At 37.8% G+C, this 26,990-nt stretch overlaps 1 protein-coding gene and 1 long non-coding RNA gene across 3 annotated transcripts in view; one reads left to right on the forward strand and one right to left on the reverse strand.

Moving 5' to 3' along the window:
• The window catches only part of LOC144356772 (growth hormone secretagogue receptor type 1-like), a 116,883-nt gene that overhangs the window by 57,186 nt on the left and 32,707 nt on the right, over positions 1-26,990 (reverse strand). The window contains exons 1-2 of one of the 2 annotated variants that reach the window (XM_085494612.1): positions 12,552-12,637; positions 12,221-12,321 (exon numbers count right to left, since the gene is read on the reverse strand). The gene's annotated coding sequence lies outside the window, so the exon portion shown is untranslated. Of the gene's footprint in view, positions 1-12,220; positions 12,322-12,551; positions 12,638-26,990 lie in introns of those variants that run through there. The other variant, XM_085494613.1, reaches the window with a different exon arrangement.
• LOC144356773 (uncharacterized) overlaps positions 15,129-26,990 on the forward strand; it is a 42,111-nt gene continuing 30,249 nt past the window's right edge. Inside the window, exon 1 of the long non-coding RNA XR_013421521.1 lies at positions 15,129-15,205. This is a non-coding gene — a long non-coding RNA (uncharacterized LOC144356773). The remainder of the gene's footprint in view (positions 15,206-26,990) is intronic.

The raw sequence follows: 26,990 nt of genomic DNA on the forward strand, positions 1-26,990 counted from the left end.
CTGAAAGACGGGAATTATATTACTTGTTTGATAACATCAATGGTATCAAAAACAAGGAACAATTTATATATATTATGAATGCCCATACTAGACAACAATTACTGGGGTTAATTAAATATATCAAAACAGCGTATACAATAAGAGAGCAAATAATATTAACACAGTAGTTTACTTTTTCTTGTTTGTTTGTAACACTTTTTGTTTTGTTTTTAGTTTTATTACATTCTACATGTGTAGAAACCAAAAAAAGAATTGTCAAATGTTCTTTAACGTTGTAATAAAGCAATAATCTATTCTATTCTATTCTATTCTATTCTATTCTATTCTATTCTATTCTATTCTATTCTATTCTATTCTATTCTATTCTATTCTATTTAGACGATATGCAGCGATTGTATGGCGTTCGTACATGCATCCAAATTAGGTGAATCTTTCTCTCTGTGAGTACATTGTTACAATAGGAATACATTTTTTTTAAAACAATACGATAATTGATGGTGCTTCAGTGGACTCAACCAACAATGGCTTTCCGTGCTGTCGTGCGCGTTACACATTTACATTAAACAATTCAGTCAACTGGACTCAGTGAATTGTAACAAATTAGCTATTTTGAGGGCTTTAATGTCAGTATACAGACTCCTGTATGAAGTGAAAGGTTAACCACGCCGAGCTGTGAATCATTCATATACGTCTTCCCACGGAAACCAGGAGAAAATACCCGTTATTTCGTCTCCTTAACGTCATGTACGTAGTCTAGATTGATGAAAAGTATCATTAACGCCAACGCTTGTCACTACGAATGGGGGTTAAACCAAGTCCACCACGCTCATTTAACGCGTAAATAGATACACATGGCTTTCTGACTATCAATATGTCCTGCACCTGTCCTGTATGTGGTTATTAATTTAACAATTAGGCTATGTGGACGTCACGAAAAAGGGATTAGTTATTTCCTTAAAACACGTTCTAATTGGAAAGTGGTAGCAATAACACATCAGTACTAAGCCAGTCAATGTAGTCATTTGTGCCCTGTAGAGGATCGAGCTGACCAATTCTTCATGTACATGATACGATTAGAAAGTTTGTTTTTTACCCATGTTTACTGATGTATTATTGATATCTTCAAGTCAGCAATTAGAGGACCGGCAAGGGGTATTTTCCTAAACTGTAATTAGTTGTTTTTATTTTCGTAATAATGTAATTTAAATAAAAAAAAACAAAAACGTAAATTCGTAGACATAGTTGTTTTTATTTTCGTAATAATGTAATTTAAATAAAAAAAACAAAAACGTAAATTCGTAGACATAGGCAAGGTGTAAAATGTAATCAGCTATTTTATTCGTTCGTAATTTGTACAAAGATCTTATTTTTTGTAAGTTATTTAAATGTTGTAATCCGTACGTGATTTCTAATTTCATTTCTTAAACAAAAAATATCAAATATATTATGAAAATGTATAATGTAACCAGCAACTTCCTTTATCTATAAAGTTTAAAACCCTATTTTTTACTGTAAATAGAACTTACCAGAGCTACCAAAAAATAAATAAAATATGCCTACAGTAAAATGACATCTTCATTGTTCTTGAAATATGTGATTTTAAATAAAAAAAAAATACTTTAAACCTGAGTCTCCGTGTAATGGCGTCGCGAATATTTTTTCATCACTAACATTAGAAATGAACATAATTACTGTAGTTATTCGACAATATTCTAGCACACTGGATCACAATCGATTGATTGGTCAAAAAAGGGTTGGTACCCTCTCATATTTCATAAGTGTTTATAACTTCTAAGCAATATCAATGCATAATAAACTATGCACACAAGTAAGGATATCCCATGGTGCATTTCAGTTCATTCCACTTAATTAACTAGCTGATAATGTCATGGTAAAGAACATGTAATGACTTAGTATGCGATTTGTAAATATGATTACATGTTACGCCCACTCCCCACTAGGTTGCTTTTTTAAAATTGTCGTCGCCAAAAATCTCAAGATCTAGCGACAATTCCATATTTGCAGTCATCTAAGTGGCAGCATTATAAATGACCGGTCATTTCAAAATGAGTTTATTGTTAGTTCGGCCAAATACAAGACATGCAGAAATGAGACAATCTGCTCACGAAAGTCTGAACGAGAGGAGTACAGTGCATATAATCTTGGATTAGACGCATGGTTGTTAAGATAACATAGTATGTTAGTTTAGCAGAGATTCTGTCATCAATAATACGTCAATCTTCGTCACGTAAGCGATTTGTTTCAATGGTATGTTGTTACCCGTGGCAACGTAACATATATGCTTCAATGGAAACACTGTGCTATCATACTCAACAAACATCTTAGTCATCATCTCATCTCAACAGTTCAATTCAACAATAATACACGAACGAAAGGGACCGCCAAGATCTCGTTAGTAACGCGAGAGAGCGACGTGAGCTGTTTTTGCCACTAAATGATACTCCATCCTCTTCTGTCATCGTGTCCATCACTATGGCGACATAGATCCGGGGAACAGTAGACGCCATGACGGAAGAGAATGGAGACAAAACATCTCATTTTAAACAAATCTCGCAAGATTTTGGATTTTAACAAAATAACACACTGTATTTTGTGATAAGATAAGAAACCTATTCTCCACAACAAATATGCAACAACATACACACTACATTCACTTGATCTTTGAATTATTGGTACGTACAATCAATATAACGCTTGTGCATGTGATAAATCATGTACTATGGAACACAGTAAGGAAACATTCAAAGTTTGCTACTTTTTCTCTGACATTTTTTGTACATGCATTGAACAAATTTCGATCTCGATTTTTTTTTCAAACTAACCTATTGTTGCACAAAGTGCCATGCGCAAAAAGCATATACAGCAATTGCAGTGATATTTTTCGAGGGCAGTGATCACAGTCGTTATCGAGTGCAGTAAAACACATTTTTTTGCGATAATCCAATCTCAGCAGACGTCGTACTGTGTCGTATCATGCAGACATGGATTCTGTCAAATTACTTTAATGCATTAATGCATGCAATAGAAGTATACACGTGAAACACGTCAACATGAAACCCATACTACGACCCAACACGCAATCAGATTAAACCTTGTCAAATTATTGTCCCACATAATATGCGCCAAGGGCAGCGATGAAAGGACAAACACAGATCAAGTGCGTTTACCGCGAGTTTCCTCAGCGATGCAGTCCGGGAAATAACTAAAATGTTCGATCATTGCTCGCGAGTTCACGAAGGTTTAACAAAACCGATACGACCCGGAAAACGTTAAAGCGCGATGGCCGTCGCACCGCTCATGTGTGACATTTGTGTTGATAAACATTGATTTTCCCAAAATCCAATGCATTCTTCTAATGCGTTTTGACCTGGGCGCGTCTGGTACTAATTACAAATGACTCCTTCATACATTCCAACCACCACCATATGAGCTTGGTAACGTCTAGATGCGTACTTGCTCGTCTGCGCAATAGTCAATTATCCCGCGCATGCGTGGAGCGATGACCACCGCCCTTAATTGTCACTTCGACATTAGAAATTTCATGAGAGACAGAATTTGTATATTTCAAATCCATTTCAGTCCGATTTCCATTTGACTAGTTGAATATTCGCAGATGTCAAATCTAGTAAAAAAGATAGTAACTAGATAGTTCAGCGATAACGACTGCGCAGATGTGAGAAGGGTGTACATAACTGAACTCATGAACGTTTCCAACATTTAATAGAATTGGTGCATGAGCTATTTGGTTTGACAACGTAATTGGCGTGTATGATCGCTCTTGTATTGTATCGCGATGTCGCGCTCGTCCACTATCTTGTGTACGTGCCAAGCTGCTGCGGCTTTACACGATGTCGCACTGAATGGCGTGAATCACGGTTACAAGAAAAAACGGTTAGGAAACTGTCTCGGTTCTTTTGCTAGGATGCGTTTCTCGATAAACATTTCTTCTAGTAACCGTGTGTAAATGTACATTACGAATAATAGTTATTTCAGTGAAAATCTGCGAGTGACGGCTTGTATTTTTTTAATTAAATGAGCCTAAATAAAGCAGTGTCTAGACATAACACACACTGTCAGAGACAATGTAGTAGCAAGTGATTGCTATCAATATGGATGACATTGATTTCTTTGAAATGGAAAACAAATCGTACTGATTGTCGCCCGATGTTGATAAAACGCGCCACCCATTTGACGACAGATCCTTATTGGTTCGGCATTATACCAGTTGCCCCTCTGATAAGCTATATCACTAAACAAAACAAAACGATTCACACTGGTCTTGTTGAACTGACGAGCTTCAATCAATTTCCTCTGTACGAACAAGGCAACGTGTAAGGAGTACTTGGACACAAATACCAAATAACACTGAAACCGGGGAAGTAGACTATTGGAATACTGGTATTAAATACACGTTAGCATATATAGCAAGAATAGACGTGATTTCTCCTTACTTCAAACAATAGCCATGTATCACATCGTATTTGTCGTCGTAGGAAGCGTGTGGGTCACAATATGGTTACATCGCGCGTAAGCACGTACAAACTGACTGCGCTATTGTCGGTCTTGTCGTGTCTATTTATTATATATTGTGTGTTATATTGAAAATGTTGTTCGCACTACGTGCGACAAAGACGGCAATTGTAGTTGAGAATTCGTTGAAAACGTTTCTGAGTAAGACTGATCACACGCCGCGATCACACGTCGTGATTCCTCCACTAGATAGTATCATATAAACAGGACTAACCGGCGTACGTGCAAATTATATATATTTAGATCGTATTTCCTGTGCGCCTTCAGTTGCTTCAGGGCGTACGGGTGAAGAATGGACGTATTGTATTGTTGATTCGAATGATTGCTGGTAATAAATGCACTCTATATTTTAGTTAAAGTCACGCACACGTGACATAATATATTGGCTAACGCGAGAATGAAGACAGAGATTTGTTTGTGTAAGCACAGAATATGATGTCTTGAAAATTGCTATGTCTAAGTATATCATAACTTCTCAATGTTATTTCCACTAATATGAACAGTACGTTGTTTAAAAATGAAAGAACAATGTTTAAATGGCACAGTCGACGTGCCGCGCCCGCGTTAACAGGTATTGTTTACGTCACGTCATACCCACATCAAATACGACACCTTGCGCTGTGAGATATCGTCATATATCGTAACATATCGTGGGACATTGTGTTAAATCGTGATGAATCGAGATGAATCGTGGTGGTACGTCGCGAAACATCGCGTTACGTCGTTGTGTATTGCCATATATATAATATATCGCGCAACAACGTGATGTAACGTGGTACATCGTGATGCGTTATGATGCACCGTAGTTCATCGTCATACACCGTGATAAATCGCGGTACATCGCAATACATGGCTACAAGTATTGCGCCGTGTCATGTTTGATAGTGCTCCCATGGCGACGTACACGGCATGTTTTCACGAGATTTAAACACGCGCTGTTCAACAAACACCGCCATTTAACAACATGGATATGTACGTAGTCATAGAAATGACCATGATTCCGTAACATGACCATGTTTTCTAAGATATATTTACAATATTGGAATACAAGTTCTAGTTGGCTTCCTTCCATTTGACACAATTTTGACGTTTCTGTATCACTCGCCCAGTGAGAAATAAAACCTTCATGAACATTCTGTGGATTGGTCAGCAATAAATTTTGACTAGTTTGGGTACCCGGTATTTGGTCGGAATGTGATTCATGACATCATCAATAGCATGAATATTCACATGTAGATTGAAGAGTTTGTTGCGAAAACAAGGTTGTTTATTTCTGTGAGCAAATTGCATAGTAATCCTGGGTAATTATTTGGGAATTCCCAGTATTTTGTTTTGGAAACTGGAATAACATCTTGTATGTCATAGCATATAATCGGGAGCATACATATTGCTGATGTACACCGTATGCGATATATGTTCAATCCTTGAATGTGAAAACGCAACATATTGTAAATTGTTAGCATACTGTAAAACAATATATTTTCAGTTGTATTTAATTTCACTACTTTTATGCTTTGAAAAATCTCACTAAGTTTTATGTTCTAGGACATTACAATTAAATCAATAAGTGTTATTGTTATTTTACGTGTTCATGTAGATTCAATTTACCGAATTTTTACAGCGTAATTAAAAATCGGCGAATAATGAATGCTTTTCCAGTATGCGTGTTATATGTAGTCTATACCAGCACGTACGTGCAGAAGTCGATTGAAGATCTCCTACACGTTTTCTCAAGAGGCGCGTGCTTATAACATGTCAAATACTTCGTCTTTTGGGGGTAGTACATTTAGTATTGTCGTGCTATGGTAATTGTGACGTCATGGTGTAGTGACGTCGAGATACGATTTGCGAAGGTACATCTAGTACATCTGAGCCTGTGAGTATATAACGCGTGTATCCTGGGGTTGGAGCTACGTCACAAGACGTTCTACTGTACCACGTATTTCTACGGGTTCTGAGCGCGCTGCTGAGAAACGCGGAACGCCGAGCGAAGAGCCGCTGAAAATTCGAGAAAACATCATGAACTCAACTTTGAAGTAATCCTGAACAATCAAATTAATATGCGTGATACACGCAGGGGTAATCTTGTTAAACTGTTCAGGGGAGTCTCAACAACCATCCCAAAGTACCATTTTCTGAGAGTTTTCGGTCTTTGTTTTCACAGTGATGGTTGCCATGCGGTGAAAATGCCCGGATGTCCGCCCCCGATAATAAAATACGTCATTCTATTGTGGCACTCTAACACGATTTGTAACCAACTTGAATAACATGTTTGAAAGTAGAATGACCAAACTATAACAACAATATAATAGTATTTCAACAACCGAACGCTCGTGTGAAGGTACCACGTGAAGTTCACCCAATTGCACTTCTCGAGGCAAAGACAGAGTGTGGACAAATAATCACAGAACGTGTGCATTTCCTTTTGAGAATTGAATCAATTTCATCTGAGATTACAGTTACTGGTAACAGCACGGTACAGTTTGCTGAGAATACAACATTAACATTCCTTCCACGTTATGATATTGCAACAACGCCATAGCGAGGTAAACCATGTCCCCATTGGTGTTATTTAATACACGTTGTACTGACTAACATTACGGCTCATAATATCAGTATCGCTCAGTATCCCCATAGGTCGAGGCAATCAAGACAGTCCAGCATTCGTACATGTATCCGCAGTTAGAATCACGTCCCACTTTAACCCCATTAACGTGAGATCTCTCTTCGTCAAAAAGGCATTATACATTTGGTTTTCATATTCGAATATTTCTATCTGTTATATTAGGCGTACTACGCAATACTTTAAGTATTATTTTATAGACTTCGAACACAAGATGGATTAACATTAAGATGCATGATTTGAGGATTATCAAATGGCGGTGACAGTGTCCAGTCACGCTCGATCGTTATAGTCTTTGTCCGTCTTCACGGCTTATGTTGTTAAGTTTCTGTCTGTTTATCTTTCTTCATTCATTTTTCAAATGTTTTAGCCTGCTTATGTGTTATCTTCCCAGCATGCTTTGTTTTAAATATTTATTTTCGTATTGTCACTATCTCCGTACAGTGTCCAATATTGTAACCGTGTGTGGTGTAACTCGACGCGACACCATGCAACACTGTTCATGAGGATGCCGGTGGTAAGTAGAGTCGGACACCAAAAACACAGAATTCGGGGGGAGAAGGCGATACTTGAGATTTGATATTACACGTCATGGCCGTTATTTCCACTATAATCCCCTCGACGAGCACTCACTAATACACGGATAACATATTGTGTTTTGCGAGAAAATTGATATTTGCGTATCGTATTTACACCAGATTCATTTTACTAATATATTCCCAATATCCGCCATTCCGAGTAAAGCAGTAAAAATCAAAAGAAACTTGACATATCATTTTACGGATGTGACTACGATCACTGGCAAAATCCACATCTTACAGGCAAACTAGGTCGCGATTTTTTTCTGACCTCAATAAGAAGTAAAAAAGTCGACGAAAATAGACACACCAAAATAGAACACGTCCCCCCAACACCAATGACCAGTTGGAGACATATTGTAGATATGTGAGCTATGTATTAATCGATATTAAAAACAACGCTTTTTACAAGTACACGTTGCATGACCCAGAAGAAACACTATGCGTCGCGATGATTAATTTCTTGAAAGATTTTTTTTGATCAGATTGAAGATCATAATAACATATTGTTTAGTGCTTAGTAGCATACCCGTATGTTCATTTCATTTGGCTACTGGCAACATAAAAATGCTGAACAATGCCGGAAAAAACAAAAATATCACCATGGCAAAATGTTCCAGTGTGTATTTCACATTATATTCAATAAAACGTTCTATAATTCGAACTGCATTAAATCAACCAGAGTGCGAAGGGCAGAATTAATATACTGCTGGAAATCATCATCATCTATTACTATCGACCGAGCTGTGAACAATCAGGATATTTCAGCATGTGTATCTAATGTTTCTCTGCATTTTGATCTTGAACTTGTGAATTCCCTTTGCAAATATGTATTATGCGTGACCCCAAAGGTCATATAACAGCAATAACAGTATACAATGTTAACTACTTTTGAATTTCAATGACAATTGAACGGAGTATATAAGAAACTCACATTGATGGCGTATCTAAGTGCGCCCTAAGAAAGTACTGTGTGAACTTTAGGTGACTTATTTGCATAATGTTCATTATGCATTCGGATATCAAATAATTATCACGTGTTTGTTACGTTACACGTTATAGACGCGATCGATCAATGAGAATGGAACAGTAGACACTTGATTATATCAGTCTCACTGAGATATCTCGGCGACCAGGTATGTTTGCGTAGTTTGGTCGCGCAGAAAAAGTATTCATCGTAAGTGTAACAGTAAAAATCTATAAGATCAACATTTACATAAATTACATGACTAAATTGTACAAATATTCTCACGTGACGTAATTAATTCGTACATGTATTGCCCAGTGCAAACTCGGGCAATTGGCTGAACATATCGTATTATTATAGCCATACGGGTGTCGTATCGAAAAGAATAATTAGTCGTTTTTTTAAGTTATGCGTTACTTTTATATCAAAGCAAGGCTACATGAATCTAACGTTATTTCTTGGAGCCCTCGATAATAATATATGCGTAGTCTAAGTCCACTGAATCCACATACTAATAAGTTCATATCATCCCACGCGTAAATAAGTACATGATTTAGGAATGTCGCAAAGACTGTTGAATCATTCAGCCATTTTATGTATTTTATATGAGCGTGTAACGGGTTATTGCAATCGGACCATCGCCTTATATAGTAAAATAAGCGAATATTACAGATTGACAAGTGTGTGGTTAGTTTTAACTATAGGGACTGTTATCCCCTGTAGGCGCTTGTACGACAAACGTTTATTTGCTAAGAATATTCGTGACGTTTTAGTAACCGTTAGTTCCGATCGCGCCTGCCCGGGCTAATTTGACGCTGCACGCATGTGTGGTTGATTACGTCAGCTATGTGTAGGCTCGTTCGCGACTACTAATTAGTACTAACACGCTATACATTGGCAGGATATTGTCACACTTCAAATGCACCATTATACAGTAGTAAACAGGTTAATGGAGTAGACATGACTATGTGATCATCGATGTGCCTAGCTACGAATATCGCGGGCGTTTCAATGATTTGAAGGCATATTGGATTGTTAAACATTTGTTTAATTTCCAAGTCTTATGTAAACCTACTTTTCTATTATATTAGAAACTATTTTCTAATGAATCATTTATGAATGACGTTTGAATGGACTTAAATGTAATTACAGTGATAATTTTTAATATATTTATGTGAGATTTCTATGATGTATGTGACATGCTATAAAAAGGGATTTGCTAACCGATGGGGCGATTAGTCAGCGACGTTGAAGGCATACTAATGGAACAACTAATGGGTCGACACTTTATAAATGACAGCAATGTTTTTACGTAACATAAGTCACCTTCGACGAATTGTTTCCTTGATTAATCATGATCATTGCTCACACGCTTCAAATATTCAAAAAATTCATATTTTTCTTAGGAAACAGAATTATGAAATTGAAAGTGGCAGGTGTGAAAATGCAAAATAACAAAAGTCACATGAGTATTGGGGAACGTGCGATGTTGCACCAGGGACACGTGAACAACAGAAGTGTATATTGGTTGCACGGATGGATGGGTTTTAACAGTGGGCATATGTGATTTATTTACTTTCGAGAGGAACTGTGGTCGGATACGGAATAGGTGGGTGCCGGTACGACATTTCTTTCCCTAGATAATAAGCATGTCGTGGAATTGAATTGAGTATTAGGTGCCGCGTTTTTACTTAAGCACTCTGTGCTTTCAATAAAATCGATGGGACACTGTGACAGTGGGAAGGTATTTTAAAAATCAACTGACAATCAATTGACAATCAGTTGGGTTAAGTTATAACAAGTTTGTCACGAAATGGTTATATAAGAGGAAACACAGTAATGTGGTATGTAGTTTCCGATAGCATGCTGTATAATGATCAAACGCCACTCCTCCAAAAAGGTATAATCAGTTGATGGCATACACAGCCAGACAAATATTATAAAAAAGAAATAATGAATATATAAAGAATCGTGTCGCAGTCATGGCAACAATATATTACGATTAGTACGACGTAGTATTGACGATTATGCAAATAATGTGCTGGATTATGAAGGACCGCGGCAACCATGTAACAGTCGTAATTCCAACAATGCTACTTTTACAACATGTGTATTGCGGGTTAAACAAACAGCACTATGACTAGATGGTATGGGGAAGGGGGGGTCTTTATAAAATGAAATGCTATGATTTACGCCAAGTTTGGTGTTAGTGGGTGGAAAATTCGGTGAACACAAACGCGTGTTCATTTCATCTATTTTAAAACATGCTCTAATTCTGAAAAATGGCGGAATGCCCTTGTGATTGTTTGAAACTAATTTACCGTGGTCACCTGTCAATCATTAGTCAAGCTGAAAAGGACTAGTCACAGATGGGACAGAATTATTGGCGGTTGATTTCAATTCAATCTTGTTATTTAGTTCATTCATCTAACGCGGGCGATGTTTTCACTGTTATCGAACCCACCCTAAACGATCCACTCTTTGTTGGTCGATAAAGTCATTCACAATGTAATATCAATTCTATATCCTAACAATTTTGGGGTTGGATATTATATGTCGTGATCATTATTTTTGCTTACCCACAATGCATCGCGAAATTGAATATTTCCGTTTTTTTTAAAAGTATTTTTTGAAAAAATGCAGTGAAAATATTGCCAATATGTATACAACGTTTCTTCCCCACGAATACGATATGATACCTAGAAGTCACATCCTGTGGTGACCGGAATGGACAGAATAAATGTTTTCCTTGGCAAACCGGTTACCGTATCATACGTCACTTAACAAACACGATATGTGAACAAAGAGAAATTAATTATTTTTGTTTTCATTCCCGTGTTGACCGGGAATATAATGTCTTGTTTTCGTAAGCTAGTACATGTTTTATAGATCATGTGAACGGCAACATTGTAGTAGAGCTTTAATACATTCTCGTGGAAATGCTCTGATTTAGTGAAAGAAGAAAAACAATATGTGTCTTACTGGACTCGATATTCCTTAAACACAGTGACTATTTTTGAAATCACTATATGTTTCCATTACAGTGGCGACTAGGACTAAACAACTATACGCGACAAAACACCACCATATTAGAACAAGGCTTACGATTGAAGTATAAATAGATATGGCATCGGAGTACGTGTAACTTTTATTCGCTGCATACTGTCTACCATACTGTAAATAACACTGTCTATATATGGCGAGCGTTGTCAGCTCAAATCGACTGACGATAAATCAAGTTGAATTTGATAACCGCCACGTATTTATTGGCGAATAATGTTGTTTTATCATTCGATCGTTACGGCCGACCACATGAACAATATGGTCAGCATTAAAAGGGTCACTGGAAATATGAGAGATGGGGGTTAATGTTTGCTGTTACATCGAGGCGTGGATGGCGGGGATTAAACGGGACATGTGGCATACAAAAACAATCCTTCTTTTTCAGTTCAATCCATGAACGTCAAACTGATAACACATACACAAATAAAAACTACTGACCTGTTTAATATTACTAGTTTATATATCGGTCCGAGGACAAATAGAGTTGTTTCTCAGTCTCCTGTCACCAAATACCGATCGTTGTCTATAGCGACGTACGACTGCAACAGAAAGAATGGTTGTTTTAGACAAGAGTTTGCACCAACGCGGTACTCATCGGGGTCGTCGAGAACTAAATCTGTTTACGTGTTTCATCGAATACAAACATCGAGTCGTCATCTGGGTTTAGAGAGGGTGTCTGACTGAATAGGCACCAAATACTTATTGATTTTAAAATTACATCTATCAATACCAAGTGAGTATTTCAGATTATATCAGGTAATGGACATACATCCGGTATGCAACGCACGAGAGCCCGACCTGTCGTCTGCTTGGTGCCGACGCCAACTGTTTCGAGTTGTCAGTGGACAAGTGATATGACATATATAATTTGCATGATATTGGTTAAACACATTTGCGTGCCGATAAAGCCCGCCATCTATCAGCAAGCCACTGACTACACACAATGTTGGAGTGATGTAATGTAATAAGCGCAGCGATGGTTCGACCGAAGAGAAGCAACGGAAGTTGTTTATTGTGTGGCTGGTATAGATGAGCTTCTGACTTCATTTAAAGTGGCAGAGTTGTCGTGCTGCGTCGTCTTCGATAAAGGTCTCGCGCGGCTAATACAATGTTCAACTGTATACAATGTATACAATGTGTTTACTCTGCATTCGAACGTGCACTAAACGTCGACTGTGACGCGGAGCAACATTGTATGAAATTGCGCTTTGACCGATTAAGATATAGTTGTACGACTACAACTTTTGCATTTATTTCATTCACGCGTTGTCGAAATATTGATATTAGGTGAACTATATAGTGAAAATCACACAAATAGCTGCGAAAAAAACAGAGAACCTGGTGGATTAAATGACGTTTTAGTCTTAGCGAGAACTTGAATACCACAAGCCACAGTGATTGAAACCCACAAATAGCACATTATATATTCATAAAGGCAGCCATATTGTCAATACTATAAACATATTTGATGTTCAGTCACGTATTCTGAGCACACATGCACAATAAAATCACAAACATAAAAGCAGGTGAAAACAACTGGAGCATACATATTGCATTTCCTGGTTTCCATTTACCAGTTGCACGGTCAGCGAGCGAATGAAATTGCCGCCATATCTCGCAAGCCTTGGGCTAAATAACGAGAGTTTGATTACAATATTTATTATTCATCTTGGTAATATAAAATACTCAAATGGCAATCAAGAAATGATAAACAGAAAGTTTCAAGCTGTTGGGAAAATGTGATTATGAGATAATCGACGGAACGTTGGTGTCAAAGTTGACGAAAAACGGCCCGGGGATGCGCACGGCAGAATACTAAATGCCATAATTCCCCCGGTATGTCTTTTTCTGTATTTTTTTTCGATATTTTTACATAACGATTATCATTTCCTATTGACTGTAGGTCTTATGCACGTTTATTTCGAGTAATAATTATTGATATTAGAGGTCAAAGATTAAAGACAACAAGATTAGAGAGGACATTGTATTCCTGCTCATTCTCACAAGCTGAGTTGCGTTTTTGACTCTGTCATTTTTGGGAATTTATATTGACGTGAAAAATAAATTGAAGTGATATAAATAAACGCCAATTCACGGATTGACCTATGACCCCCAACTCTCTTATTTCTCGTGATTAGGTTCTATACATTACACATATCTTATTATCATATAAACTGAATCTCTGAGAGGTTAAAGGTTATGCAAATTAAGTCAGTTGTCCTTGCCACAATATATATGATATGCATATATATACATATATATATCCCGACTCGTATCGTATTCTTTTTAAATTGTCACAGTCATCACAAGAATTCATGTTTGAACGCATTTACATTTCTTCAGAGCTCGATTTATGTTCATGATAGGGAGCGGCTACTCAATATGGTAACATCATGTTATTTTTGCTATAAACGAACATTTCTTAATTACGTTTTCATCAAAATCGCATGTAATCTAATGCACGCATTCAAGAACCCAAAGAGTTACATTCTTGTGCGTGGGTGATACCCTGCCCTTCAGCTTGCGCGGGGATACCATTCTCTATATGGAACTATTGCCCTCTGCGTACCTCTGTTTGGGGAAAATGGCCCTATATTTGTCGTTACTTTCCTCTGCGCGGCAATACTGCCCTTTGTGTGGAGATACTGCCCTCGTGTGGAGGAGACTAGAGTTAACCGCGGTGCAGCCGTAGTAACATTCACCACAGAATAGGTTCAATACAAAATTGTGTTAACACAATTGAGAGAGTATACAATCATGGTGAATATTCAAATATATGTAAATGAGGACATCCATTTAAAAGTGGGTATTATTATTTGTCGTTATTCTGTCATACATCATAAATATATTACAAAGATAAATTCGATTTTGCTCAGCGTATTAAAATAAACCTTGTAATCTTTAGCAACGACGTTCAAATGCTCATTAATATTAATAGAAAGGAACCCTTACAAGGGTCACAATTCGTTGTTTTTAATTTCGCTGCAACCCAGCTTTCGCCATTTATACACTTCCATAGTATTTAATTTAATTTTAAATTAATAAAAACACAACAAATAAATAAGAGACTATATGCTAGGCTATGTTAATCTAAGTCGACGTCTTACTGCTTCCGATGTTGATGGCTGCTTTAGTAGTATATGTGATCCGATATTCCATATTCGCCAGATTGATTAGAATGAACATTGAGTGGTTACATAACAGTAACATAGCAAAGAGGACTCCTGCAATGACTTTTGTACAGACATATTTACGAACTATATCTCATCTTGAACCAAATAAGCATTATGTTACTTTACATTCTTACGTATGTTGTGTAACACGTGGCATGCAGACAAGGCGTCAGACGGGACTTGTTTGCGGATGGCGACAGATGCTACTGGTTATAAACAAGACGTACGTGACCATATTATAGTTTTGTTGGTATGTAAATTATAGTGTAACCTTTTCACCTTACTACGCAGAATAATCATAATCTGTTTATATTATTTCCAAAATTCAAACAATTTTATCACGATAAATATAGTATTTTGTGTTCTAAACAATTAGTACCAATATTTTTTGACAGAAAAACAATCTACCTGCGCACTGAAGTTTGAAGACGCTACATCGTGTTTCACGCGATGAGCCTGGATGCAAGGATGATCTAGGCGTAGCAGGTGATTGAACCGATGTGGAACGATGATGAATGTGCCCAACTTTAGTTCAATCGCGACAATTGCCCATTTCGACTTAAATAAAAGAATCCCAACAATAGACAGTAAAGAAATCCTATTATATAAAACCTAAATGACGTGCATTTGATCAGTTAAGTTGATAAAAATATGAACTGCGACAGACCTCCAGTGATTTGTGCTTGCGATTAAAGGATTGCATGTCTAGACATATTAGTCAGATTTGAATTACTAAAATACTGTCATCACGTCGGCAATAAACAATCCGTGGTTTCTGTCACGCTGGTGCACGGTGTTTTGTCCGATATAGTGCCGGAGTAGGTCCCTGTTCCGAAGGGTAGTGACAATGGTTGCGCAACTGGCTGCGAACGAGACATCATAATGCATATCGTAATCAGACAAAATGCTACTTGATGCTGAAGCATGCACATCGACTATTGATAATACCATTTACCGAACATTACGTGTAAAAAAAACGATGACGTCATAACCTGCATTCTTTTATACAAAATGGGTATGATGCCATCGTTTGTGACATCGAAAACCCGCTGGACATGTGTCAGTCTTCTGCCAGGCCGGTCGTTGTTAACCACGTAACACACGTCGGACGTCCACTTTACGTCATTATACTTTAGCTAGATCGTATTCAACGACCGTTTTGTTTCGTTTTGCATGTATCGCATATTGTTTGTTCGTATTAACTCTGAATTGGCATGATTGATCCCGTTCTCGCATACCTGGCGGAGCCAATTTTTCAGCATGGATTCTCTAATTTACATTGCGTCGTCTTCTGAAAAAGACAGAATGCTCTCTCTGCCTGGAAATCACAAATATTTAGCCAAATCAGTCAAATAATGGTCGCTCCTAAGCCAAAACTAACGCTGCCGAGATATAACATACACAGGCATTTTATAATATTCTCACAGAAGCACTGCTGTCAAGACCCAGTCAACATCTCACTGGCACTCGACGACATGCACAAACACAGTTAATTGCAAAAACGAGCACAAATGCGCAATTTTCATTTCCACGTTTTACTATGGCAACCGTATTTTCAGACAGCTGCTCGGCTGTGAAAACGCGTGAAGTAGCGTGGATAGGAAATTAGTCGGTGGGAGAACAATCCGCTGGAACGGGCACGTAATTAGTTAACCTCATAGAGTACTTTCGAATCAGCTTTTTCTAACCGGTTAAACAAGGGTCGCCTTTATCAGTTTTCAACAAAATGTGTCTGATATAAACCACTTTATTATATCAGTAGCGCAAGCGATGAGTCTGATATTAAAACGTACCGGCTGTGTTGATAGTCTACATTTGCAAACTCGGTTATCAGGCTGTGAAGTCTCGAATAATTCAGATACAGTTATAGGCATCAGGCCACTATTACTTTACGAAGATTACATTCGAGCTGCTCCCTCTGAGCAAGTAGCCATAAAACAGGCACTTGAATTGGCGCCTGCCATTCTGGTGAAACAATTGGCGTGGTCAATTGCTGTCCTAAATTACCGGGACAGTGCCGGATTATCAGAGTAGGCACGTTCTAGCGATTATAAAATTGTTAATACGGTCACTTATTCGCCTTGCCTAGTGCTCTCCGTAACAATGTTACAAGTTTCGTCCGGAGCGTTCATCAAGTTATTTTAGAACATAGCATGACGTCATCGTTGACGTGTTACGTACATTTAACTAAATTAAATTCTTAGCTGAAATGATCGTTTACTTTGAAGTAAGTTGTTGACTACTACATAGACCACGGCAAGATTACAATGCAATTACGTCATTTTTGAACATTCCAATAAAGCAAAGAGATGAAACTCCTTATGGCAATAATGATTGTCAGTTTGACTGCCATATTTCACTAAATAGTCTAGCCGGTATTATACGGTACTGCCCGGTACTGTTGGATACTGACCGGTAGGCTGACAAACTTCTCTGGAAGGAGAAATACAGCCCGATATGCAGATATATTGCCCGGTCAGTAAACGTAATGCCGGATAAGTAGACATATTTCCCGGCAAAGAGACATACTACCCGATAAATAATCAGATTTTCATATAGACATAATCATATAGACATGCTTCCCTGTAATTTGGTGTCCACTTACCAACCGGTAGCTACTGTCCGGTATATAGTTCTACGTTCTATTGTCCGATAAGTAGACTTTTTGACTGTGAACATACAACCAGGCAAGGAGACGGACATAATATATAACAAGGTTGTAAATTATTACACTGTGGTTGTGAATGGAATGTTGACACATGATTTGTGAGACAATGCAAACATTCGAAAGTGCAAGCGATTTTTTGTTATATTTTTAGCAAGCGCCCCATAGCTTAAATGGTCGTCTGCCACGTCCACACTTTTGATATACAGTAGATGAAAGATATATTTTCTACCTGAGGTGAATGGCCATAGTAATGTTATCAACATTTCGCATTATTCAACATATCGGCATCGCTTCTATGGTTTTTTTTCATCAGGTCTCTTTGAGCAGAATTATTTTTTGAACCGATTTTCACGTAAAGCGAATGTTGTGCTATGAATCACTTCATTACGTAGCTGATTTGATTAGAGGGTCATTCTCACACATTTTAATATGACAGGTCATGGAATGATTTTTTTTAACGAAATATATCAAAAAACGGAAGTTTCTAATTTCGTGTGCTCGAAATGACTACGTCAGAGAGAGGACGACACGCTGATAAGCTAGGTCAATAACATTGTTTGCAAATAGAGCAAAAGAATCCCGCCTTGCGCCGTTGGACGTATCTATTAGTTCACAGTGGACGTGTGTGCTCTTACAAAAATAGCTGTTGCCAGCACAATATGACACTGGACTACATTCTATAGGAAGTATGTCTAGGTCGCGATTCTGTTTGGTACACCGCTGTGGTCAAACGCCAAATATGCGCGTAATTATTGGCCACTGTTTCGCAACTACATGTAGTAGTGAAAGGCCGGAAACCGATTTACAATCCATCTATGTAATGTATGTACTCGCAATTTGCACATCAGATTAGACCTTTCTAAGGTCTGTGGTTAGACAAGGCAATGTCGTCAACTGTAGCTTGACACAACGGTCAATATATAATATACATGGTATATTATATTAGTATGTTTTCAGCAATTTGGGCACCAATTTTAATACCATCATGTGAATTATTTCTGTAATCAATTTCTCATATCCGTATTGCCCTGTTGTGCTTAAGTTGATGGCTGTGTCCGAAATTTATTATAAACATGTCAGATTCAAGAGCAGTAGATTAAATTTTACAGTTCTCTGTGTGGGGCCTCTTAAACATTTATAATGTTGTGGGGTGACGCCTAGCATAAAACCGGTTGAACTTTAAAGTGAGCATTGAACGAGGTAATTGTAGAATGTACGGACCTCTTCAAAAAGTAACTACGAGAAAGACTGGACAGATCATGATGATTTTAGAATGCCTGGTTCTTTTTTGAAGGGGCTGTGACGGGAGTGGTCAAATCAGAAGAGAGAGGAGGGAACGCTGGGCGAACCTATACATAACATAGCATAGCTAAATTTAAACAGTCGCAGTCACCAGAGTCTCCGCTGTCAAAAGTATGAGTGTAACATATGTGAAATCATACAAGCAGGATATTTAAATATGTTTATATTGGTCTATCATGGCGCATTTTTTCGGCAACAATAACATTGTTGCAACCCCACGAACTCGCCCGTCGACTGAGGGCAAAGATAAAACACACAAGCCTGCGGCATGATTAAAAAGAATAATTACGGCACATGAACGTAAGTGTTAAAAGTTTGAGTTACTGACTGTGGGTGTCAAAGCGCAGTGGTGGTCGCGCAGCGCGTGTTCGAATTCCATGTAAATAAACAATGTATTTTACACGCGTTGTATACGTCGCTAGGAGTCCCATATCGCACAGGACGCGACACTACGACTGCCACCATTTAAGCAACAATATATTTTGTGCGTTAATTTAACTGTTGATAACATTTCGAGTTAATAACATCGACTTATGATTTTAACGTGGTTTTAGAAAACTAGGCGTGGTGTTTAAAATATGGGCGTCTTCGGTTTGTAACTCTATGTATGGTCGAACAGTTCAGCGTCTGATTTTCTGATGGTATAGGTATCGCGCTAAAAATATAGATAAACGATCCTTTTTATGAAATTACATCACAGTCATGAACTGCCATGCACAACTCAGCACAGATATTTCATTTATAATTTATTCTGAGCACAGGGCGTTGGTTAATGCACATGACCCCGGTATGTGGGGTAGATTCTTTTCTTGAAATAAAAATGAATATCAGGTTGCTCGCTCGCAGTGAAGAAGATGGGTTATTTGCAATAACCTCGTGCTGGTATGTCGGTATCAACGTACTATTCCGAACATAGCACTACGGCGGTGCAAGTACGTTCCGTGGTGATTCTGGTATTCCGTCAGCTGAAATAAATAGCGTAGATAAACAGAGACATCTCAGAAAAGAGTATCCACTGTGAGCTCATCAAGTGAAATATAAAACTCACAAGCTTTGTACTAAATTGTTCCAGACGTTTATCTATCAAAACAATGTTAATCACATACGCCATAGTGCATAGAGTATTGTGTTTATTGTGTAAATATGGGAAAAGTGAGGTTGTACCGACGTGCAATTAAACATCCGTAGTAGTATATTTACGGGAGGCTGTGGTTGACAATTGAAAAAAAATGTGTTCATGGTTAAGTCGGGAGGTATTTGCTGTCACATCAGGGACGAAATGAGACGAGGGGCACATTCTTGTCATTCCTCTTTCTCGCATCAGGTGAATTATAGACATGATAATTAGAAACTTGATTTGTCAAATCGCGTCTTTTCGACTGCCATTGCTGAAAACAACTTTTTTTCAGGCAAATAAGTGTTTTAGAATTGATAGTAAGCGAATGCTCCTTCCAGGGTGCAAAACGTATGGAGCAGGCAATCCTCGTCAGTCATGAAGTTTTCCCCCGTTTTTTATTCACAGTGGCATACTGTAAACGTTCTTGGCTGAATTATTCTTCTCTCGTCATATCCGTTTTGAGATACAAGCTTAGAAAAAAGTAGTGCGTGATAAAACTACACTCTCGCCTGATTCCTGTACATTGGTACATACATGTACGAAATTGTAGCACACTTAACAATGTCTACAGACATTGTAACTTTGGGAGACGCAGTCCATCGTTTAGAAAGTCTTGAGTTTGAGTTTTCGCAAAATGTTTAATTTTTTTTTGGCGTGGCATATTGTCTCTGAGTGGGCAATTACCCAAAACGTGCATCAATTTTCGGTAGATTGAACTTCCACGTATAAGTGCTTTTAACTTTGATCTAAGGTTTACAGCATCTCAGTTTTGTGGAATATGTATCAGTATTGACAGACGTCTGTCATTACGACGTCACTCCACATATAATCATGCACGGACGAATACACAATGCAAAACATTAACGTATCGATTTTCCGCCATAAACTGCAGATCACACTCGCTCGAGCACACAATAGCGAATAATAGAACGAAACAGCTTGAGGTCGAAAAGTGGTAAACTACAAAGATTTTGCGAACTTAATCTGCTCGTTCAGACTGGCAATAACTCAGACAGGTCATTACCACCGTGGAATGTCAACATCATGTAAATCACACACAACACTGTCAAGCATCCTATATCAACGGGAAATTATGTTCCGTGGCACATTCGTCCAGGGAGCGAAAATATGTTCTCACACGGCTAGTTATTTCACGAATTCCTGACTGGTTAGACTTTTTATTCAAAAAACTCATGGACGGGGTAATTGTTTCAATCATATCGGTGATAAGCTGTAATTTACACCGTCTTGGGGTGCTCTTGAGACCCGGTACACGATGTGCGTCTGTTTTATATTTCCAGCATTCTCCGTTTAACGACTAAGTTAACTTTGTCTTGTATTTTTTCAATCTAGAGTTACGCCACAAGTGCCCTTTCCACATAATTCAAATGTGATCAGTTAATCAACCCTGTTGCTCCAAATACCGCCCCCAGAAGGAAGTGGCATAACAATCATTTGGTTGGTTTAGTGGTGAAGACGTCTGCTGGTCCAGAGGAAAACTGGCTCTGTCGTGGCATGGAATCGGTCATACGCCTTGTTCAGTGTATTTTATTTGTTTATTCTCACGTGAACTCAATCAAAATGTAACACGTAGGCTAATGCACGCATCTACCGATGCACGTTCGCAACTATCAATGTCTAGACATCCCACGGCAACAATGATGCTGCGTTTTTTTACTTGAACCTGGGGGACACATGTCCCTCAGTTTGACAACGACTGGATGCCATATTGCCATCACTGAATACCTGCTGCTGATTGTTTCGCCGACCAAGGGATTAAAATCTGTAATCACCCTGATGAGTGGGCAGACACGGCAGCCATTAAAGCGGACGGGTCGTCACATGCGCACGCGCGGCAATTGAGTCCCAAGCGATGATAACAACACACGCTAAGAGCAAAGGCTCATGGGTAGACGCTTGTAAACAATGACGCGCTATGGCAATCTGACGCATGCGTAGGTGACGACTCCCTCGCTGTAAGCCACACATGGGGTGTCTTCACGTATCCCATATACTAATCACTCATACTGGTTAACGACATTACTCACTGGATTAAAATTGAGGACAAAACAAATCAGGAAGTCAGAAAGGAGGTTTTATGTCCATACACCTGTCGCGCGATTAAATTGCTTCCAAAGGAACGTAGTGTATGGGGACATCTCGCAGTTGAAAGTACTGACAGCTCCCTGGATCGATACCACGGCAAATTTGGCTCAAAACTTAAGAGCATTTGAAGAATACATCTTGTAACGTACTATTTTTCTGTGCGGATTAATTTAAGCGACACATTGTGACAACAGAAACTCGTATCAAGGCGCTAGATTGCGTGAACGCCAAAGAATGATATCTCCTATATATTATGTCAACAGTTCATTGACAAGCATAAGCAAGTATGTAAACGATTTGGTAAAACATGGAGGTAAACGACAGTTACCTCCATGGTAAAAACTAATCGTTTTTCTACAAGCATGTCGGACTAGTAACACATACGCATTGATGCAGACTAAAAACTGTGATATTATCAATTTTACGAACATTTTTTTTTTGTAATTTTGTACATGGGCTTTCACGGAGAGATTTAATATTTGTAATATAATATATAATGTATTTTTTTATTAGTTGGCAGTATAAGAATGTTGTAAATAAACTCACTAACTGAACGAACTTAAGGGAGTACACATCAAATTATGTTCAAATAAATGTCACGGGTATACGAGCAGTTACTAGTCGTATTCATTCTACATCATATACAGGAGTAAGATTTAAGTAATCGCTTATGTTTGTATATCGGTAAAATCCAATTGCGTTCGCGCAAGGGAGGAAACAACATCTATCATGGGCAAAGAACACCGAAACATGTTCAAGAATATACTAGTTTTACTGTGCATTCCTTTTAACCATGTTTACCCAGTACATTAACCAGGAAGGTATTAACTGTTGGATTTATGGTTAAACAAAACAATGACAAAACAAATTCAGAAAGTTCAGAGTAAACTGTCTCATCGTCAGCGCATTTTTTTCGAGAATAATGTGCACGCGTTGATTGTCAGGTTCGTAATTGCATACCGAAACTGACTTTTAGCTATGAATATGATAGTACATCTTCCAAGTAGACATTGAATACAACGCAGTTGTGGGCGCCTAACCTGGGCTAAGCGTTCGTGCACACTTCGTTAGCCCGTGCTAAGGGTTTAGCGGATAGTAAAAACAGGCCATATTTAGCTCATGCTTACCGTTTCTTAGCACGGCACGGGCTTACATTTTAGTCCGTGTTAAGTAGCTGTACGCGAACGCAACTATTTTCCTGTGATGAAACCGTTAAAGTGTTAAAACATTATGCGAGTAAATGCCATAAAGATTATACAGTTAGTGACTAGGTTTTACGAGCAATGATCTAAATAACAGCGATTACGAGTGTGTGCTGCGAAAACAGGTTTTGAGACAGCTGTTCCGCGTGCAGCCATCTCATAAACAAAAGGAGAGAAAAAGAGACTTGTTCAATTATTTTCGAAGAGCTAAACTCTCAAGTGTAAGAATAACGATGCTATCAAACAGGATGCCTGTTGGTGTCTGGGTATTGTACTTTTAACAGTGGCATATTGGCGGGGAAGTTGGTTTTATGTTGATATTATGTTTTGAATTCGGTATTCCCGCTTTATATTATGTTTGCAATCCGAATGGCAGACGTCTTCGAGCGCCTGGCAGTAAGCGCGTATCATTGAGACACACAGATGACTCACTGTGTCATCGTTATGCAATAGAATGTAAAGTTAATACTTGTTGATAGAAAGTGTATTTTCTTAGTTTATTTTTATTGTACAACCTCTGACCAATTTACAACAAATTTAAATTATTGAAGTCGTAACATGAATATTATGCATGTTTAGGTCCAAGAAAATTCAGTTGTATAGCGCTGTAACTTAATGACGTAATGTATCGAAAAATGACAACCATTGTCACTACCACAAAATTTAACCATATACTGTAAGATACTTTATTTTAGCTGGAATTAATTTTCGCTGAATAATAAACTTATTGGGTGTTTTGTATGGAATTTATTTTCACTGATTTTTGACAAGTTGAATGTAAAATATAGGAACAACGGCATATTCGCTGAATTTTATTTTCACTGAATTATTCCTTCAGCGGAAATAGCGAACAATATTTCTATGTGAAAAAAAGTATTACACAGTATGTTTGTTCATATTTGTTTTCAACAATTATGACGCTAAAAAAGTTTAAGTAAATAATAAACAAGAAAAATGTGTGTACACTGAATTGGATCACCATAACTGTCTAGCAATCCATAGGTACATGTTTATTGTTGCACTTTACATTTATGTTTAATTTGTTAAGAAATATGCGTAATATAACTTTATTAACACGTTGCAAACATGAGAGTATTTACTGTATATGGCGCATTGAAAACATAATGGAACATGATAAAACAGAATAGTGAAAACAAAACTGAACGGTAACCCACATAAACAAATTATTCTTTAAATATTTTTTTTTCTGTCAATGAAAATGCATAGTTCAAGCATGTGTTAGATAAATAGATAGCACTTATTGAATAGTGTGTTTCTTTCTGCTTCGAAACATTTAAAAATGAAATTCAATCCATCTTCATCTGTCTTCCAAGTTAATTATAAGTTCATGATGTCGACTCTAAATGGCGTCTACTTAGTCTCAACTAATTAAGCTTTTTACGAGATTTAAAATTCAAATGATATTTGAGTAATTAAAAACAACATCTTCTTTAAATAATCGATAAGTCCTAAATGTATTTCCTTCACCAATATACCATTGGTTTTCTTAATTTGTGCTTTCCAGGTGGATGAATGACCATTCATCATATTATATGTAACTAAATTAGTCAATGAAACTAGGTTTTCCATGTTGTGATGTATTTGTTCACTTAGTGGGAATTGCTCTAAAATTTAAATTGCGACAGTTGCGGTGTTCGCGCGAAAAAAAGTTTCTTGACAATCATCGACTGAAAAATACCACGTATTTCCATACAATCGCCTATGATTGTTTTTTTTAGCATGCTAGGGTGGCATCAAGTCACTGAATCGTACACTTGTTTTCTGATAAACGATCGAAGATGGGCCATATCGCAAAATCAATATTTGATGAAAAGAATTTGCCATTACGATTAGTCTGAGGTGCGCTCTAGACGCTTGAGTTATTTCCTGTATAGCCATTAGGTCCATTCCATTTGATTTGTAGAACGACTATTTCAATTATGTTACCACTACGTCCGAGCGAACATCGCGTATTATGTACTCCCTAGTTACGCTAAGTTTAGCGCGCACCGTAGCAATTTGCGAACAGGGGTGTATTGCAGTAAAAAGTCTAAACTGTGATCAGTACAACGCACGCACGTCTGAACTTCAGATTTGATTATTCAGATTCATATGTTATTACACAACACGTTACGAGTTTGCATGTTTTTTTTTTTATTTCCTTAGAATTTGAGAGGGAGAATGTAACCGCTTGCAATGAGAACCAGTGTGACTGGCCTGCCGACGGGGTTCCAAGGGTGGTTTTTCAATGTTTAATAAACGATAGAGTTTTTGTTTTATTTTACCCGTGAATCAACAATCACTTACGATTAAAACAATTTAATAGAGACTACTTTAAATGAAAATGGAATGTATTTATTTGGGTAGTTATTCTTGTTCAAATCTAACAATCAGTTACTTGGTTAAAAATTGATTTTGTAACATTTCTTAACCAACCTCTGTTTAATATATTGAATGTACATTGTGATCCTAATAGTAATGACATGATGATGTAGATCGCAAAGCGAAATGCATTGTGGTAGCCATCACTGTCACACGAGAGGATCGGCCCACGAAGGGTCGCCGAACATGATTGCGTGTACACTGACGTCCGCCCGCTAATACAGATATCTGATACACCCTAGTGTGATCATCAATGTACGGCACGTCTGGAAAGTGTGCGATTGACACAATGGTACGACGACGTGTCGAATCGAAACGTCAGATAACTAATAGACACATCAATTAATTTGATTAAATGTTAATTGAAATTAAATTGTGTAATAATTTATTTTCTATATGTTTGCGTGCTCGCTCTTTTCCCGCACGTATTGTGTCACCAGTTGGCAATTTGAGTCGGAAGAATATGCCGATCTCCCCGATGGGTAAACTGTCCGTATTAGTTAATGGATTGACTGAGACGACAAGAAGCGTTAAGGGACAAGGACACTATTAATGTTTGCCAAGAACACGGCCATGCCCACCTGGTGTGTACTTTGATCTCAGAGGTTTGGTGGAATAAAATGCTAGGGTTTGTTTATTGTTGAAGTTTTTAGGTTCAGTGTAACTCGTGAAGATCACGAAATGAACACATCTGAGAGAGGTGTACCTATATGTAGTATGGCGGATATGTGTTTGATACTTCAATGTAACGAAGGCGTCCTCTATCATTGATTCGGAGAAATGTTTACGATTGAAAGTTCCAGAGATCAGCCGGGGAGAAGTAAATATGCCTCTATGATGTGTCATTGATTACTGATCTGAAAACTACTATGTATTTAAATTTGCTAACCTACTTTTTATTACGTGCACAGTACCTTCTAGTGATTATTGTGATCACCGTGAAAAAAAACAAGATTAGTTGAGATATTGGATATCGGAAGTACTTGAGCTATCATGTGCTGAAGATCGCAGTGTTTAATCACTAAATCAAACATACTTTTCATTGTTTGTAATCACTCAAGATCACTTTAATCCATTTTGAGAGCAACTTCAAAATTAAATTTTTCAATTTCCTCATGAACTGTGCAAAATCCAAAGCCCTTATGGGTGCTTAGAGGGGTCCATGAGAGGTTTCTCTACAGATCTGAAAAGTGAGAATGCATCAATAATATACGCGCCAATTGTCGGATGCAATGTAGTCGTTCTACACAACGCATGA

The sequence above is a fragment of the Saccoglossus kowalevskii genome, chromosome 20 (assembly GCF_978046115.1).
Source record: "Saccoglossus kowalevskii chromosome 20, keSacKowa6.1, whole genome shotgun sequence".
In the NCBI taxonomy this organism is placed as follows: Eukaryota; Metazoa; Hemichordata; class Enteropneusta; family Harrimaniidae; genus Saccoglossus; species Saccoglossus kowalevskii.